Source organism: Cnephaeus nilssonii, assembly GCF_951640355.1.
Source record: "Cnephaeus nilssonii genome assembly, chromosome: 13".
Taxonomy (NCBI): domain Eukaryota; kingdom Metazoa; phylum Chordata; class Mammalia; order Chiroptera; family Vespertilionidae; genus Cnephaeus; species Cnephaeus nilssonii.
The window spans coordinates 31,278,053-31,292,714 of record NC_137084.1 but is presented as its reverse complement, the minus strand read 5'-3'; the positions used below and the strand labels follow the sequence as shown (position 1 = coordinate 31,292,714).

General features: G+C 38.8%; 1 pseudogene across 1 annotated transcript; it reads left to right on the top strand.

The window, feature by feature from the left end:
* The first annotated feature begins 2,742 nt into the window (after positions 1–2,742).
* Positions 2,743–3,299, top strand: LOC307109668 (ferritin light chain-like; annotated as a pseudogene). The gene has a single exon. The product of its transcript is annotated as a ferritin light chain-like (transcript).
* The last annotated feature ends 11,363 nt before the right edge of the window (positions 3,300–14,662 follow it).

Here is a 14,662-nt window from a genome sequence, read left to right as displayed (position 1 = left end):
TGAGCATCAATCCGTGAACCAAGAGGCCACTGGTTCAATTCCTAGTCAGGGCACATGCTGGGTTTTCAGGCTCAATCCCCAGTAGGAGGAGGCAGCCTATCGATGATGTTTCTCTCTCATCAATGTTTCTATCTCTCTATCCCTCCCTCTAAAGATCAATAAAAACATTTTTAAAAAGCATGTGTCCATGTACCAGCAAGTAATGAATATGCTACTTGGGGAGAACATGGGAACTGTGTAAATTGTATACTTTCTATGATCTCCTGAATCGACCCTCGGAAAGCACTTCTACAAACATCAGAATCCTCTTCTTACCAACCTTTTCTAGTCCAAGGACACTGGTTAGCTCTGAAGTTCAGTCCCCTTTTTCCATTACTATCCTTCATTCCTTCTGGACATGCAGAATTTGGAAAATTCCCCATTTCAAACCCAGTGGCCAGCATTCTTGTTTTCCTGAGTCCTAATCTTCTGAAGGTGTTTGATGTCCCAGGCACCTTCAGAATGCCTGTGTTGTACTGTAATGTTTTATGAACAAGGAAAGAAAAATCCTGAATATTGTATTTTACATCTCAACTGAAATAGTCCATGTGAAAGAAACTAGCTATGCAATAAATAAGTATATATATATATATATTTCTTCCCCACACATCTCTTTAAGGAATAGGTTTCGCTTGAACATTTAGCAAATAAATAAATATTAAATAAAACAATTATTATAAGGTCACAAATTTGAGTTTGCTTTCCTGCAGCATTAAAAATGTGCCTTTTATGTTTGTACTTTAACAAGTTACATAGTGTGTGCATAGAATGTGTTTTACTACATGATCAAATCACACTGATCAGTGTGATACAATACATGGAAAATATATAGCTCACAAATATGGATTAATGACCATGAGGGTATCACAAAATATTTCATATGCTAATACTAAATGATCAAATTACACTTGTAAACTGGTTAATGTAAGATTCTCAGAACACCTGGTAATAAAAACATTTTATTATTTTTATGAATGTATAATGTCTCACGACTGCCAGAAACATTCTCTTAAATTTTTGTTTGATTAAAAAATGGCTGGTGAATATTTTTTTATGAAAAAGACTATTCAAAATAGAAAGAGACCTCTGTGCCAACTTCCAGCCCAGAGGAATTTTTAATTACAAAGACTTATTTAAATTACAAAGATCTTTTTCACTTTTGAGTTTCTCAAAGTGTTTCATAATAATATAAACTAGAAATATAAGCTGGAAAGTAGAGGGGAATGCTAATGGAAATCTTGAGTGCTATAAAACAAACTTGATATATCTTTGGCTTTAACTTCTCTCCTCACAAAAACAAACTTACTTTTAAATTTTTATTTGTGCTTATTTGTTTATTTCATCTTTTTTACAACGTGCTAAACCTGATAGCTAATGTTTAATTTTTACCCTTGCAGTAACACATGAGTTACAACACAGACGAATTTGTATTTCTCTCAATAGTATCACTCTGTAATACACCTTGCAAATAGCTTTCATACACACATTTTTTTTCTATTTTTCTAACTAGTGGGTACTCAATAAATACTTGTTGAATGAATGAATAAATAAAGCTCAGTGTGGTGTCCTAATTTCTCTTACCAATTATACAACTTCCACCTTAACCTCTCATCTTTGAACAGTTCCAATGTCAAACCAATAAATCTAATCTGCTATTGAAGACACTGTCCGTTATACTCAGCATCAGTTACATAAAGATCACTGCAATAAATTCCTCTTAGATGTGAATGCTAAAGTGTGTACCATTTGATAAACAGGTATAATTCCCTTTTATTAGATAACAATACTTTCTATTTATTCTTGCTTGTCAAGAAGCCTGAAACCAAATGTGCTCAATTCAGCTAAATGATCTTCTCCAATTTATTACTTGAAAATAATTTACTTTGTTTCAAGAATTACAATGAGTTTCCTTTCTGTAAGTACATGGAAACCTACAATTTCAAAGTACTGTAATATATATGATATGGGCCCTACTCTTCCACTTACATTTCTATTGTTAATTATAAGACCCAAAATAATGCAAAAAGCCAAATGGTAGAAGAATGACAACAAGCTAAGCAAATGATAGCAACCTTAAAAAAAATAACCATTTTTAAAACATCTTTATATCAGGCACTTTGGTAGATATTTTACATACACCACCACAACAACTTTGCAATGTAGGTATGATTATGCTTAAGTTAGTGTGAGAAAACTGAGACTCAGCACAGGACTTGGCAAAACAGAAGGTATTTGATAAATAACTTGTTGAATGAATAAAGCCTCGCCTAGTGAAGTGCCCTAATTACACAGGTAAGAAGAAGGGATAAAACATTATATTTAAAACTTAAGTATTCTACAAAATATCCAAATTCACAGTTCATTGGTTAATAAATCTAGATTGGATTTTCCCAAATTTAAAGGTGGACTTTATGAAACATAGTTCAGGGTTCAACTCTTCTAAGGTGCAAAATGATAGGGAATTTTGGGGAAGGTAAAAATTTTTTGAAAAATGTTCAAGAATATTCCAACAGGCAGTGCCCTCGGTGGTCCCGGATCTGTCTCTTGCTTCAACAGTGTTTGGACAGAACAGACCCAGAGATTTCCCTTTTTCCAGTCTCAGGCCTCCTGCTTCTTATCCAGTCACCACCTTCAGAACCACCTCCGGGACCAGCCAACACACCGGTTTTTTGTTCTACCTTAACTCCTTATTGCCAACCAATCATGAGCTCCCAAATTCGTCAGAATTATTCCACTGAGGTGGAGACTGTGGTCAACCGCCTGGCCAACCTGCATCTGCGGGCCTCCTACACCTACCTCTCTCTGGGCTTCTATTTCAACTCTGACGATGTGGCTCCGCAGGGTGGGGGCCCTTCTTCCCTGAGTTGGGGGAGAAGAAGCTTGAGGGTGCTGAGCATCTCTTAAAGTTGCAAAACAAGCGCGGTGGCCGCATTCTCTTCCAGGATGTGCTGAAGCCTTCCCAAGATGAGTGGGTGGGGCAAAGCTCAGGACGCCATGGAAGCCGCCCTGGCCTTGGAGAGGAACCTGAACCAGCCCTTTTGGAGCTGCATGCCCTGGGTTCTGCCCATGCAGACCCTCATCTCTGTGACTTCCTGGAGAAACACTTCCTGGATGAGGAGGTGAAATTCATGAAGAAGATGGGTGACCAGCTGACTAACCTCCACAGGCTGGCCAGCCCCCAGGCTGGGCTGGGCGAGTATCTCTTAGTAAGGCTCACCCTGAAACATAACAAGGAGCCTTTGGCACCCAGAGGCCTTTGAGAGGCCCCTCTGCATTCCCCTGGTGTCTGGCTTTTTTACCTGAGCCTCTCCCTGAAACCACTAGCCATTCTCTTAACCACCCTGAAGCCCTCTCCCATGCACTGGACCAAGTAAAACAATAAAGCTTTTGGGGGGGGGGAAATATTAAAAACACTCTCTTGGCGGCTTTAAAAATATTACTTAAGCCCTGCTGGTGTGGCTCAGTGGTTGAGCATTGACCTATGAACCAGGAGGTCAGGGTTCAATTCCCAGTCAGGTTGTGGGCTCGATCCCCAGTGTGGGGCAAGCAGAAGGCAGCCAATCATCATTGATGTCTCTATCTCTCTCTTCGTAAATCAGTAAAAATATTTTTTTTAAAAAAAAAAAAGAAGGAAACATTGAAAAATCAAACTGACATTTGAAAAAAAAATTACTTAATAGAAAAAAATCTATTTGACATGAAGCTAGAGATCATCTAATCTTCCATTCCTTCTGCTCATATTCATAAAGAAATAGGCAGCTCCCTATATAATATGAAAAGAGCATACCCTTCTACCTCTTAAAGAAAAAGTCAAACTTTCTAATCAGATGTCTAAATTCCATCATTAATATATTGTGTTAAACAGTGCATTCTTCTTATTGTCCTTTTCAAATATAAAAAAATCTTGAAAGGAGAATAGCCTATCATTCCTAACTTCTTAGAATAAATGAGTGGACTGGGTAACTAATAGGAAAGGACTGGGTGTCTGATGGGATGGGGTTGCTGAAGGAAGATAAAGAACCAGAAAAGGAACCGTGAGTGCCTGAACAACTGAAAGCAAAAGAATAGGCCATTAACATTACTTCCTCTCGCTTCCCCTCCTACCCTTTCAATCCCTGTCCTTCTCATCTAGTTAACTCTCTTACTTATTTTCCTTTTCCTTTTACCACCTCCAACACCCAATTGTTTTCTTCTATTTATTCTCTAGTTTTTAACTCTCACTCCCACTTTCTTTCATTCAACCACACGGAGGACTATGTTAAAGTGAAATTTACCTATAGACTTTTCACTCTTCCTTTAAGCATCTGTTGTCTTCTTACTGCCAGTCCTTAACAACTTGTCTCCCTCATTCCCAGAAATTTCTTATTCAAAAGTAAGAAAGAAAAAATCCTTTTTAAACACTCCCAACTTGTCCTATTTAACTGCCACCTGACAACCCATAGTTTCTTCATTACATCTTCCCTATCCTCAAAATCTCTGATTCCCCTTTCCTCACTCCTTCTACCTACATCTTTCCAGAACTCTCCTAGAGTGCTTTGAAAGTATTTATATAACATTTGTATTGAGATATGATTCACATACCATACAATTCACCCCTTTAGAGTGTTAAATCAAAGGAGCTTAATATAGTCATTTCTTGCTATCCATGGGTATTGGTTCCAGGACCCCTAAGGATACCAAACTCCATAGCTGTGCAAATCCCTTACATAAGATGGTGTAGCATTTTCATATAACCTACGCACATCCTCCCATATACTTTAAACCATCTCTAGATTACTTATAATATTTAATACAATGTAGATAACATTACATTGTTTAAAAGTACAACTCTATGATCCAAACTGGTCACATCACTTCAATCAACTTAAATTCAGTCCCTGGTTTCTATAGATAAGGCTCAGGTTTAGTATGTACTTTGTTTTTCTAAAATTATAAAAATTAAATTAAACCAGTGAAGTAAAACATTTTTATCCTTGATGATAATTTAGCTGTTTTAAAATACTTTTTATATTCTTTCACTCTGTAGCATATTATTAGAAAACCATTTTTTTCCTACTACACTTGGATGACGATAAGAAGTTATTCTAGGCAAAAATTCTCCTGTCTGTACATCTACTCTTTGTCAAGTTTACTGTTGTTTGTTCCTTTCTCCATGTTACTGGTTTATGTTTGCTTTTGGATTTTTTTTTACTTTCAGAAAGACAAAATGCACATCGGTGAACAAATGTACTTTTCCATAATACTATTATCACTTTAAATAAGCAAAATAATAAAAGGTGATTCTTAAAGGCCATGTCCTACTTCCTGTTAATACCCTAGTTCTTTATTCTTTACAACTACTCCAAAATAAATGCCAATTGAAATACTTAATATGGAATTTCAGCTTAAATGCTCACAAGTTAAACAAAGTCAGTGTTTTACTTAAACTAAGTCACTTTTTCCATTTTTTGTTTCGGCCCTCAGAAATGAGATATAGTTCATTTTAAATGTAAAACTTTGTACACTATGCAAATCATGTCTGTGTGTCTAAGAAAAATAACAAACTTAATGAGGAATGTTAAAAAAAAATCAGAACCCATTAGTTTAAAGATACATAGGAGCAGCCAAAGATGACAAACACGCATAAAATTCAAAACATAGTGGGAAAGGGAATAGGCACTGAAACACATAAATCCGTGTTTTGAATTCTTTTTCTCTGTGGGTATAATTGTACCTTAGTTTCTTATAATGATTTATTGAGGTAAATATTCTGTATGGTTTAACAGCTACAGCTTCAAAGTGTCAGGCACAGGCTCTCCTTTATTCATGAGGCAGCTGAGAATTGGGATGTGAATTCACTTCTGTATTCTGAGACTTGGCAAAGTTTGTTTTTAAGGTCCTTATAAAGAATTCATGTTGATGCAGTCTATTCAAATGTGAAAAACACTGTGCTGTAATGAGTGAAATAGAAAACCTTTACAGTAATTCTGAAGAAAAGGTATATAAATTGAAATAAGCCACACAGAATTACTTTCAGCAAAGTAAAAAATTCCCCTGAGTTCATCTCAATCATTTTTTCAGGTTTCAGGATGCCTATACACCCCATCATTGGATGGGCTACTAAAATGGATACTGAATCTAATATCAATACAAAAAGGAAATAAAGAGAAATAAAATTAAGTCTCAGTTTGTAATATTCACAGTACAAAGTACTTTAGGTTGCTTTTCAGTTTGCACATGCTATTGCTCTGGGACCAAGGTATATACAACAGCAACCAGTGATACCAGTTACATAGTAGAATGTTAAAGCTACCATAAAGCAACTTCATAGCTTGGAGGGGGCAGGTAAGTAATTTACCAAATGCAGTATATTTCCTTTGAAAGCATCATACCAATGTAAGTTACACATGGATGCTTAAGGCACAGAGCCCTATCTTGGAACTCATCGATCTTATGCTTGACTACATCAAGACTTTCAGCAGGAAATTCAGATTTTTTCCAAGAATTCCATGTACCTTACATATGTAAGCTCAATTTCTCCTTCTTGAAGCACTGACCTATTGGCCTCAAAATACCATACTCTACTGATTCAATGCATGCTCACTAGCCACTACCTCTTAGCTTCCACTGTGTAAATCTAATTCTTCTACCTGACTTGTAAATTCTAGGTCCTCAGATTCAGGTCAGAGTTCTTTGCGACTTCTCTAATTCCCATGGATTTAAACACTATTCTTATGCGAATGATCCCCAAATATGTATCTCAAGCCCTGACTTATCTGAATTTCAGATTTGAATATCTAACTGTCTTCTTTTATTCCCAAAGAATTAAAAAATCAAATCATGATAACTACCCACCAAAATCTGTCCATCTTCCCCCATCTGAGTAGATAGAAATTTCTCCACATCTCTCCATCTCCACCACTACCACTTAACTCAGGTCCTCATTATTTCTCTCACCTGGACTATGCAACAGCTTCACTTCACTCCTAAACCCCCTCTAACCCATTCTGCATCTATAATAATAAAAGTGTAATATGCTAATTAGACCGGACAACCTTCCAGACAAAGTAACACAGTGGCGGGGGCCAAGCCCCTTGCACGAATTTTGTGCATCGGGCCTCTAGTATTTTAATAACAGTGAGTTTCTTTAAAACATCAGCTCAATCACTCTTCTGCTAAAAAATATCGAGTGCCTTATCATCGCACTTAGTATAGAATCCAAAATCTGTATCATGATCCACAAAACTTTGCCTTACCTTTCCAACCTTATCTCATGCCACTCTCCCCTCCTCTTTTCACTACATTCTAGTTCACACTGGTCTTCCTTTAGCACCCAGAATACACTTCCAGCTTTAAGGCCTTTTCAGATGCTGTTCCCCAACCTAAAACCCTTCCCTTTAATTACCTAGATGGCTCCTTCTCATCCTGACTTACTACCATAGAGAGACAGTCCCAAACCACACTGTTAAGTGTCCCTTGTTTATTTCCTATGGCACTTACTATATTTTGTAATTGTTTTATGTATTTTGGTTATCTACCAAAATAGAACATAAGCTCCATAGAGACAAATTAACTTATATATATTCCTAATTAATATTTCCAGTAACTGGCATAATATAGCTCTCAATAAATGCTTGCTAGAAGAATGAAAACCAGATGCATATGATTCTAAAACCAATGTTCTTTCCACTATATCATATTACCACCTTAAAGGATTTTAGAAATCATCTAGTCCAAAACTCTCATTTTAAAAATGGAAAAAATGAGATACAGAAAACCAGCAATTTGTCCAAGGACACCCAGTAATAATTGACAGAGCCACAGTGACCCCAGGCTTTCTGACTTCTGATTTAGGCTTTTTTTTACATACCACATTGCTTTATTCTGATAAATCACACCAAAAAAAAATATGCCTAAGAAGTTTTCTGGCCCTAAGCGGTTTGGCTCAGTGGATAGAGCATCGGCCTGCGGACTGAAGGGTCCCAGTTCGATTCTGGTCAAGGGCATGTACCTTGATTTCAGGCATATCCCCAGTAAGGGGTGTGCAGGAGGCAGCTGATTGATGTTTCTCTCTCATCGATGTTTCTAACTCTCTATCCCTCTCCCTTCCTCTCTGTAAAAAAATCAATAAAATATATTTTTTTAAAAAGAAGTTTTCTGCAAAAAGACCAAAAAATACCAGTAAAAACTTGCAACCATTTACAACTTCAGCTAATACAAGAAAGAAAGAAAAAAATTTAAACAGTATTATATAAAGCATTTGGTTATCAAAATCTTTTACATAATTGTTTTTTTAAATTTGAAAATATAGACAAATGGTTCTCTATTTTACATTACATAAATCATTTATTTTACAATATAAACAAACAAAAATTTATGTAATATGGATAATACATTTAGAATAAACTTTCTTAGGGAAATCATACTTTATTCATAAAAATGTACTCTAAGTTTTCTCAATAGCCAGTAATTCCCTAAAAATAATATAAAATATAAAATTCATGTAAGTTTGAAACTAAACAAGAACTAAGCAAAATATCTACAGTTAATGATAATCACAGATAAAAGAAACAATCAGACCCAGGAATTCTATACTACCTACTTCCAGAATCTAATCACTAGTCTGCAAAACATTTAGCCATGTGTCTATTTACTCAGTCCATGAATCAAAGTAGTCTACATGGCAACAACTGCATACTACCTCCAGGTCCTTCCATTCCTCCAGAACTCAAATCAAATAGTTTCTAAATCATTTTAAGCCGCTACTGTCACCTAATGGAGGAAACTTTGATTTAATTTTTCTTTGCCAACAACTTCTTACTTCCCTAATAAGCACATTTTATCCACACTCACTACCTGTCTACTTGTGTATATGTTTACATTTCCATAATAAAAAGCTAGAAAAATTAAACTCTGTCACTAACCATTTTAGTCCTTAAAAACAGCCATGTTTCCATCTATCTTCTTCCTCATCTTTTAAAGAATCCTATATAATAAAACCCTAATATGCAAATCAACCAAACGGTGGAACAACCAGTCACTATGACGCGCACTGACCACCAGAGGGCAGGCACTAAATGCAGGAGCTGCCCCCTGGTGGTCAGTGCGCTCCGACAGGGGGAATGTTGCTCAGCCAGAAGCTGGGCTCATGGTGGTGAGCACAGTGGCGGTGGTGGGAGCCTCTCCCGCCTCCGCTGCAAGCAGGCGGTAAAGGAGTGAGGAGTCCTGGACTGTGAGAGCCCCAGACTACGAGAGGGATGTCTAACTGCAGGCTTAGGCCTGACCCCCAGGGTGATTGGGCCTAAGCCAGGAGGCAGACATCCCCCGAGGGTATTTGTATTTCCGGACTGTGAGAGGGCGCAGGCCCGGCTGAGGGATTCCCCCTCCCCCAGTGCATGAATGTCATGTACAGGGCCTCTAGTTCTACATAATTTTTCAAAAGTACTATAAATAAAATACAAATTCTCTTATTTTTAGTATTACAACAGTATTTATTAGTGCCAATAATAAACATTTCCACTATATTACAGTTCAAATAGGATTAGGTAGACTATCCTAGTGAACGAGCCATTATTTATAACATTGTTTTATGGGGGGAAATCTGCTTCTATGGAACTTTTGTTTGATATCCAATTTCCCTAAAGTTACTAACAAGAATATCATAGACCGTGTGGTTTAAACAACAGACATGTATTCCTCATGGTTCTGGAGGCTGGGAAGTCCAAGACCAAGGTGCTGGCAGATTCAATGTCTGGTGAGAACCCACTTCCTAGTTCACACACAGTTGTCTTTTTGTTGTGCCTCACATGGTAGAAGGTGCAAAGTTCCTGTGGTCTCTTTTAAAAGAGCACTAATCCTATTCATGAGGGCTCTGCCTTCATGACCTTATCATCTCCCAAAAGTACCACATCCAAATACCATAACGTTGGGTATTAACTTCCAACAAATGAATTTGGGGGAGGGGATGCATAAACATTTAGTCTGTAAATATAATCAGTCCTGTTCTTTGTTTTGCCCTTATAAAGATTTCACAGTTACTATACCTTTGTTATTTACCTACCAGCTGTTCTGAATGTTCTGTCTTTAATTCTCATTAGATCTTTTTAGTCCATCAGATGTGACTCTTGCTGCTGCTCATTACTATGCAAATTACCTCAGAATATACTGAACTTCTATAGGTTTCTGATTTAAAAGTCATCATTTACAGTCTGGCAAAATAGTTCTGTTGGAAAAGTTTCAAAATATGAATTTCAGTAGTAAAGTTCAAGTTCTCTTTTTCTCATTTTTGAAACTCAAAGTCCTATACCTCAAATACAGGCTAACACCCACTATTAATATGCATTACAGTGGAATACTCCTAGAAGCATGACTAAATCATGTCCACTCTGTAAAGTATGGAACATTCTCCCATTCTATCATGGAAAGCCCCCAAACTGTGGTGTCCAATGTGGTAGTCAATAGCAACCTGTAAGTTAATGGGCACTGGTAATGTGACTAGCCTAAACTGAGATATGTTATAGTATAAAATACACAGTGGGCTTTTGAAGATTTAGTATCAATAAATGTTAAATATCTCAATCATTTTATATTGATTACATGTTGAAATGATACTATTCTGAATACAGTGAATCGCATAAAATACATTAACACGAATTTCACCTATTTCTTTTTACTTTTTAGTGTGACTACTAGAAAATTACATACATAACCCACATTTGTGACTCATATTTCTATAGAACAGCACTGGTCCCACTGTAATAAAGAGTTCTACTATATCTAGAATGTTTATTCCTCCTCCTCTTACAAAAAACTAAATTCACCTCATCATGATGATGGTGATGACAATAATACCTTAAATTTTACCAAGTACTTTCAAATCTATGACCTGATTTGATTCTTTTGATCTTCTACTTGGAGTTAGTTCCTCTCTCCACATCATCTCAAACCATCACCATCTAAGACCCCTGCATTTTTGTAATGCATTAATTGGAGAAAATCTATTTTCTAGAATTGAATTAAAAACAGAACAGAAGTCCAGCCCGTGTTGCTCAATGGTTGAGTGTTGACCCATGAACCAGGAGGTCTCGGTTCAATTCCTGGTCAGGGCACATGCCCAGGTTGCAGGCTTGATCCCCAATGAGGGGCATGTGGGAGTCAGCAATCAATGATTATTATCACTGATGCTTCTCTCTCTCTCTCTCCCTCTCCCTTCCTCTCTCTCTCTCTCCCTCTCCCTTCCTCTCTCTGAAATAAATAAAAACATTTTTAAAAAAAGAACAAAAAATATCAGGACATTAGTAGATAAAAAGCCTTTGAGGACATTCAGATTTCTATAGTAAGTTAGTTTTTGGTGTTTGTTTTTCCCCCAAAGAAACAGCTTTTGATTAATATATTGTGATGAGTAACACATAGAAGCAAGGTCCTTAAATGAAAATGTATACTTTAAATGAGAATTAGGAAAAAATACAGGAGGGACAGAAACATCATAGGAATAAATAAATACTGATCTCATGTCTGTCCAAAGCAGAAAGTACTATATATTCAAAAACATTACAACAGCTAAAGAAGTTTATTATTAGAATACTGCTTACTCAAGGGAGTAAAAAAAAAAAAAAAAGAAAAAAGAAAACAATAGTTCAATGATTTTGAAGTTTTACTTTTTCCCATCCACTCTCAGTTCTCTGGGGAAACAAAAATCAGCCCCAAAAAATCCATTGTTTTTCCATGTATCAAATGATAGGTAGTGAGAAATTTCAGAGTCCTAATTATTAAAGTGTAGCATTAAGACATTTTCAAAAATAAGTATTAGTAAGCTTAATCAGTATCCTATCTAATAATAGACAAATATGCAAATTGACCATACCTCCGACACGCCCACAAGCCACACCCACCATCCAATCAGAGCGAGTATGCAAATTAACCCAAACCAAGATGGCTACAGCCACAGAGAGCAAGGTTTCCTAGGTAACAGAGGAAGCCAAGCTTTCCGCCTGCCCTGGCCAGGCCTAAGCCTCCACTCAAGCTACAAAGTTTCAATTATAGAAGGTAAACAAATTCAAACAAATGGCGGCAGAATGGAGCTTGAGAGAGCAGGCCAGGGTTGCCGCTGGCAACAGGGGAAGCAAAGCTTTCTGCACACCCTGGCCGGGCCCACCCGCTTAAGGCAACAAAGTTTCAATTATAACCCCAACACAAAAAATGGCTGCCGGCCTCCTCAGAGGAGCCCCAGGCTTGGCTCTGCTCCAGGCTACAAAGTTTCAATTGTAGAAGGAAAATAAATTCCAGATACCAGGGCCTCCCCTTGGGTTGCCGGGGGTGTGGCCGGCCTGCAAACCACCACAGGCCCCTCGCTCAGGCCGCCCCACACCCCAAGGGAACCCCTACCTGATCCGGGACGCCCTTCAGGGCAAACCAGCTGGCCCCCACCCCTGTACCAGGCCTCTATCCTATCTAGTAAAGGAGTAATATGCAGATTGATCATCACTGCAACACACAATATAGCTGCCCCCATGTGGTCAAAGATCCTGCCCCCATGTGGACACAAGATGGCCACCACAAGATGGCCAGCAGGAGAGGGCAGTTGAGAGGCACCCGGCCTGCAAGGGAGGGCAGTTGAGAGGGACCAAGCCTGAAAGGGAGGGCAGTTGGAGGTGATCAACCCTGCAGGAGAGGGCAGTTAGGGGTGACCAGGCCGGCAGAGGAGGGAAGTTGGGGGCAAACAGGCTGGCAGCAGAGTTGTTAGGGGGTGATCAGGCTGGCAGGCAGAAGCGGTTAGGGGCAATCAGGAAGGCAGGCAGGCAAGCAGTTGGGAGCCAGCAGTCCTGGATTGTGAGAGGGATGTCCCATATTGGAGAGGGTACAGGCTGGGCTGAGCGACAACCCTCCTCCGTGCACGAATTTCATGCACCGGGCCTCTAGTCCATATATAATTTTTCTAGGAAAGTTCAAATACTTCATATTGGAAATCATTTCATTTCAACAATCATGAGGAATGTACAAATAGGCATATACACTTTGGAAAACCTTTTGGCATTATTTCCTACTATACTATGCATATACCCATACATGCATCAACAAGTAACTTCACACAACTAAATATTATATAGAAGTAAAATGAACCAACCGCTACTACATGACAGTGATGATTCTCATAAATATGACGTGTAAAAGAAGCTAGATATAAAAGAATACATATATGGTTCTATTTAAACAAAGCTCAAAAACAGTGAAAATTAACTTATGTTCTTAAAAGTCAAGATAGCTATCTTTGGGGAGGAAGAAAAGGTAGTAACTGGGAGGGAAGGAAAACTCAAGGGACACTGAAAATGCTTTATTTCTTGACATGGGCAGTGGTTACATAGATATGTTTATTTTGTGACAATTGAACTTATACACTTATTATTTGAACACTTTATTGTAGGTGTATTATATTTCAATTAAAAGTATTTATTCAAAAAATTAAATTCCATGACCATACTAATTTTTTTATATTACTAACTAGAGGCCTGATGCACGAAATTTGTGCAAGGGGCTCGGCCCTCGCAGCCGTGGCGGCTTGCCTCGGCCCTCGAAGGCCTAGCTTCATCCAGAAGGTCGTCCAGAAGGTCGTTTGGCAGTCCAGTCTAATTAGCATATTGCACTTTTATTATTATAGACTAGCCGCCCAGTACACGAATTGGTGCACCTTGAAAGGAACTGTGGGCCACGAAGGCTGCAGTGGGCATAGAGGCGGGTCTCAGCCCATCCTCCACACCCCTGCCCAGCTCCTCCCACTGCAGACCCCCGGGCCCCTGTCTGCTGGCAGCCCTGCTCCCACCGCTGCCGCTCCTGCTGCTGCTAGTGCTGGCCCCGCTTGCACCCACTGACTGCACGGAGCAATTGGGGCCGGCACCAGCAGCGGATTCAAGCAGGGCTAGTGCTGTCAGCATCAGCAGGTGCGAGCAGCGGCTGCTGCCCCAGTCGCCCCTCAGGAGCAGGTGGAGGTGGAGAAGCCCTGAGGGGCAATCGGGGCCGGCAGCCACCACAGAACGTTGTAGTAGCCCGATCGCACCACATCAGTGATAGGAGCAGCTCCAGTCTTGCTTTTGGCAGCATTTACCCGTGTCTGCTCACTGACGAGGGTCCACAGTTTATCGAGGTTGACAGTTGGGCAGAAGCTCTGGTTCCTCTTTAGGTGGTGATGCCTCACACCAACTTTCCCAAAGTAACCTGGTGATATTTGTCGAAGTTGATCCTGTGATGATGCAAGCCACCAGCATTACCGTGCCCCCCCGGGTGCTTCCTGTGCTTGCCGATGCGGCCGTGGCTGTGGCTCACGTGGCCCTGAAGTTTTCGGGTTTTCCTGAGTCTGGATGGCATGTCGGTGACCAAGCTGCAAGAGCTGTAGTGCATAAGTTTTAAAGTTAATTTAAGTAGAGTTAGAATGCATTAGAGAGACTTGAAATTCCCTCTACAATCTTGATGTTTAATAATGCTAAAAGGACAAAAACTACAAGTCATTGTATGTCAGTCATTCATTCCTCCACTTCAGTTATAATAAAATAATGAATAAATCATAAAAAAGGGAGGAAAATCACACAGCCTTTTCGTGAGGAACTTATAAGAATTAGCAATCCATGTCTTTTTTAAAAAAATATGTTTTATT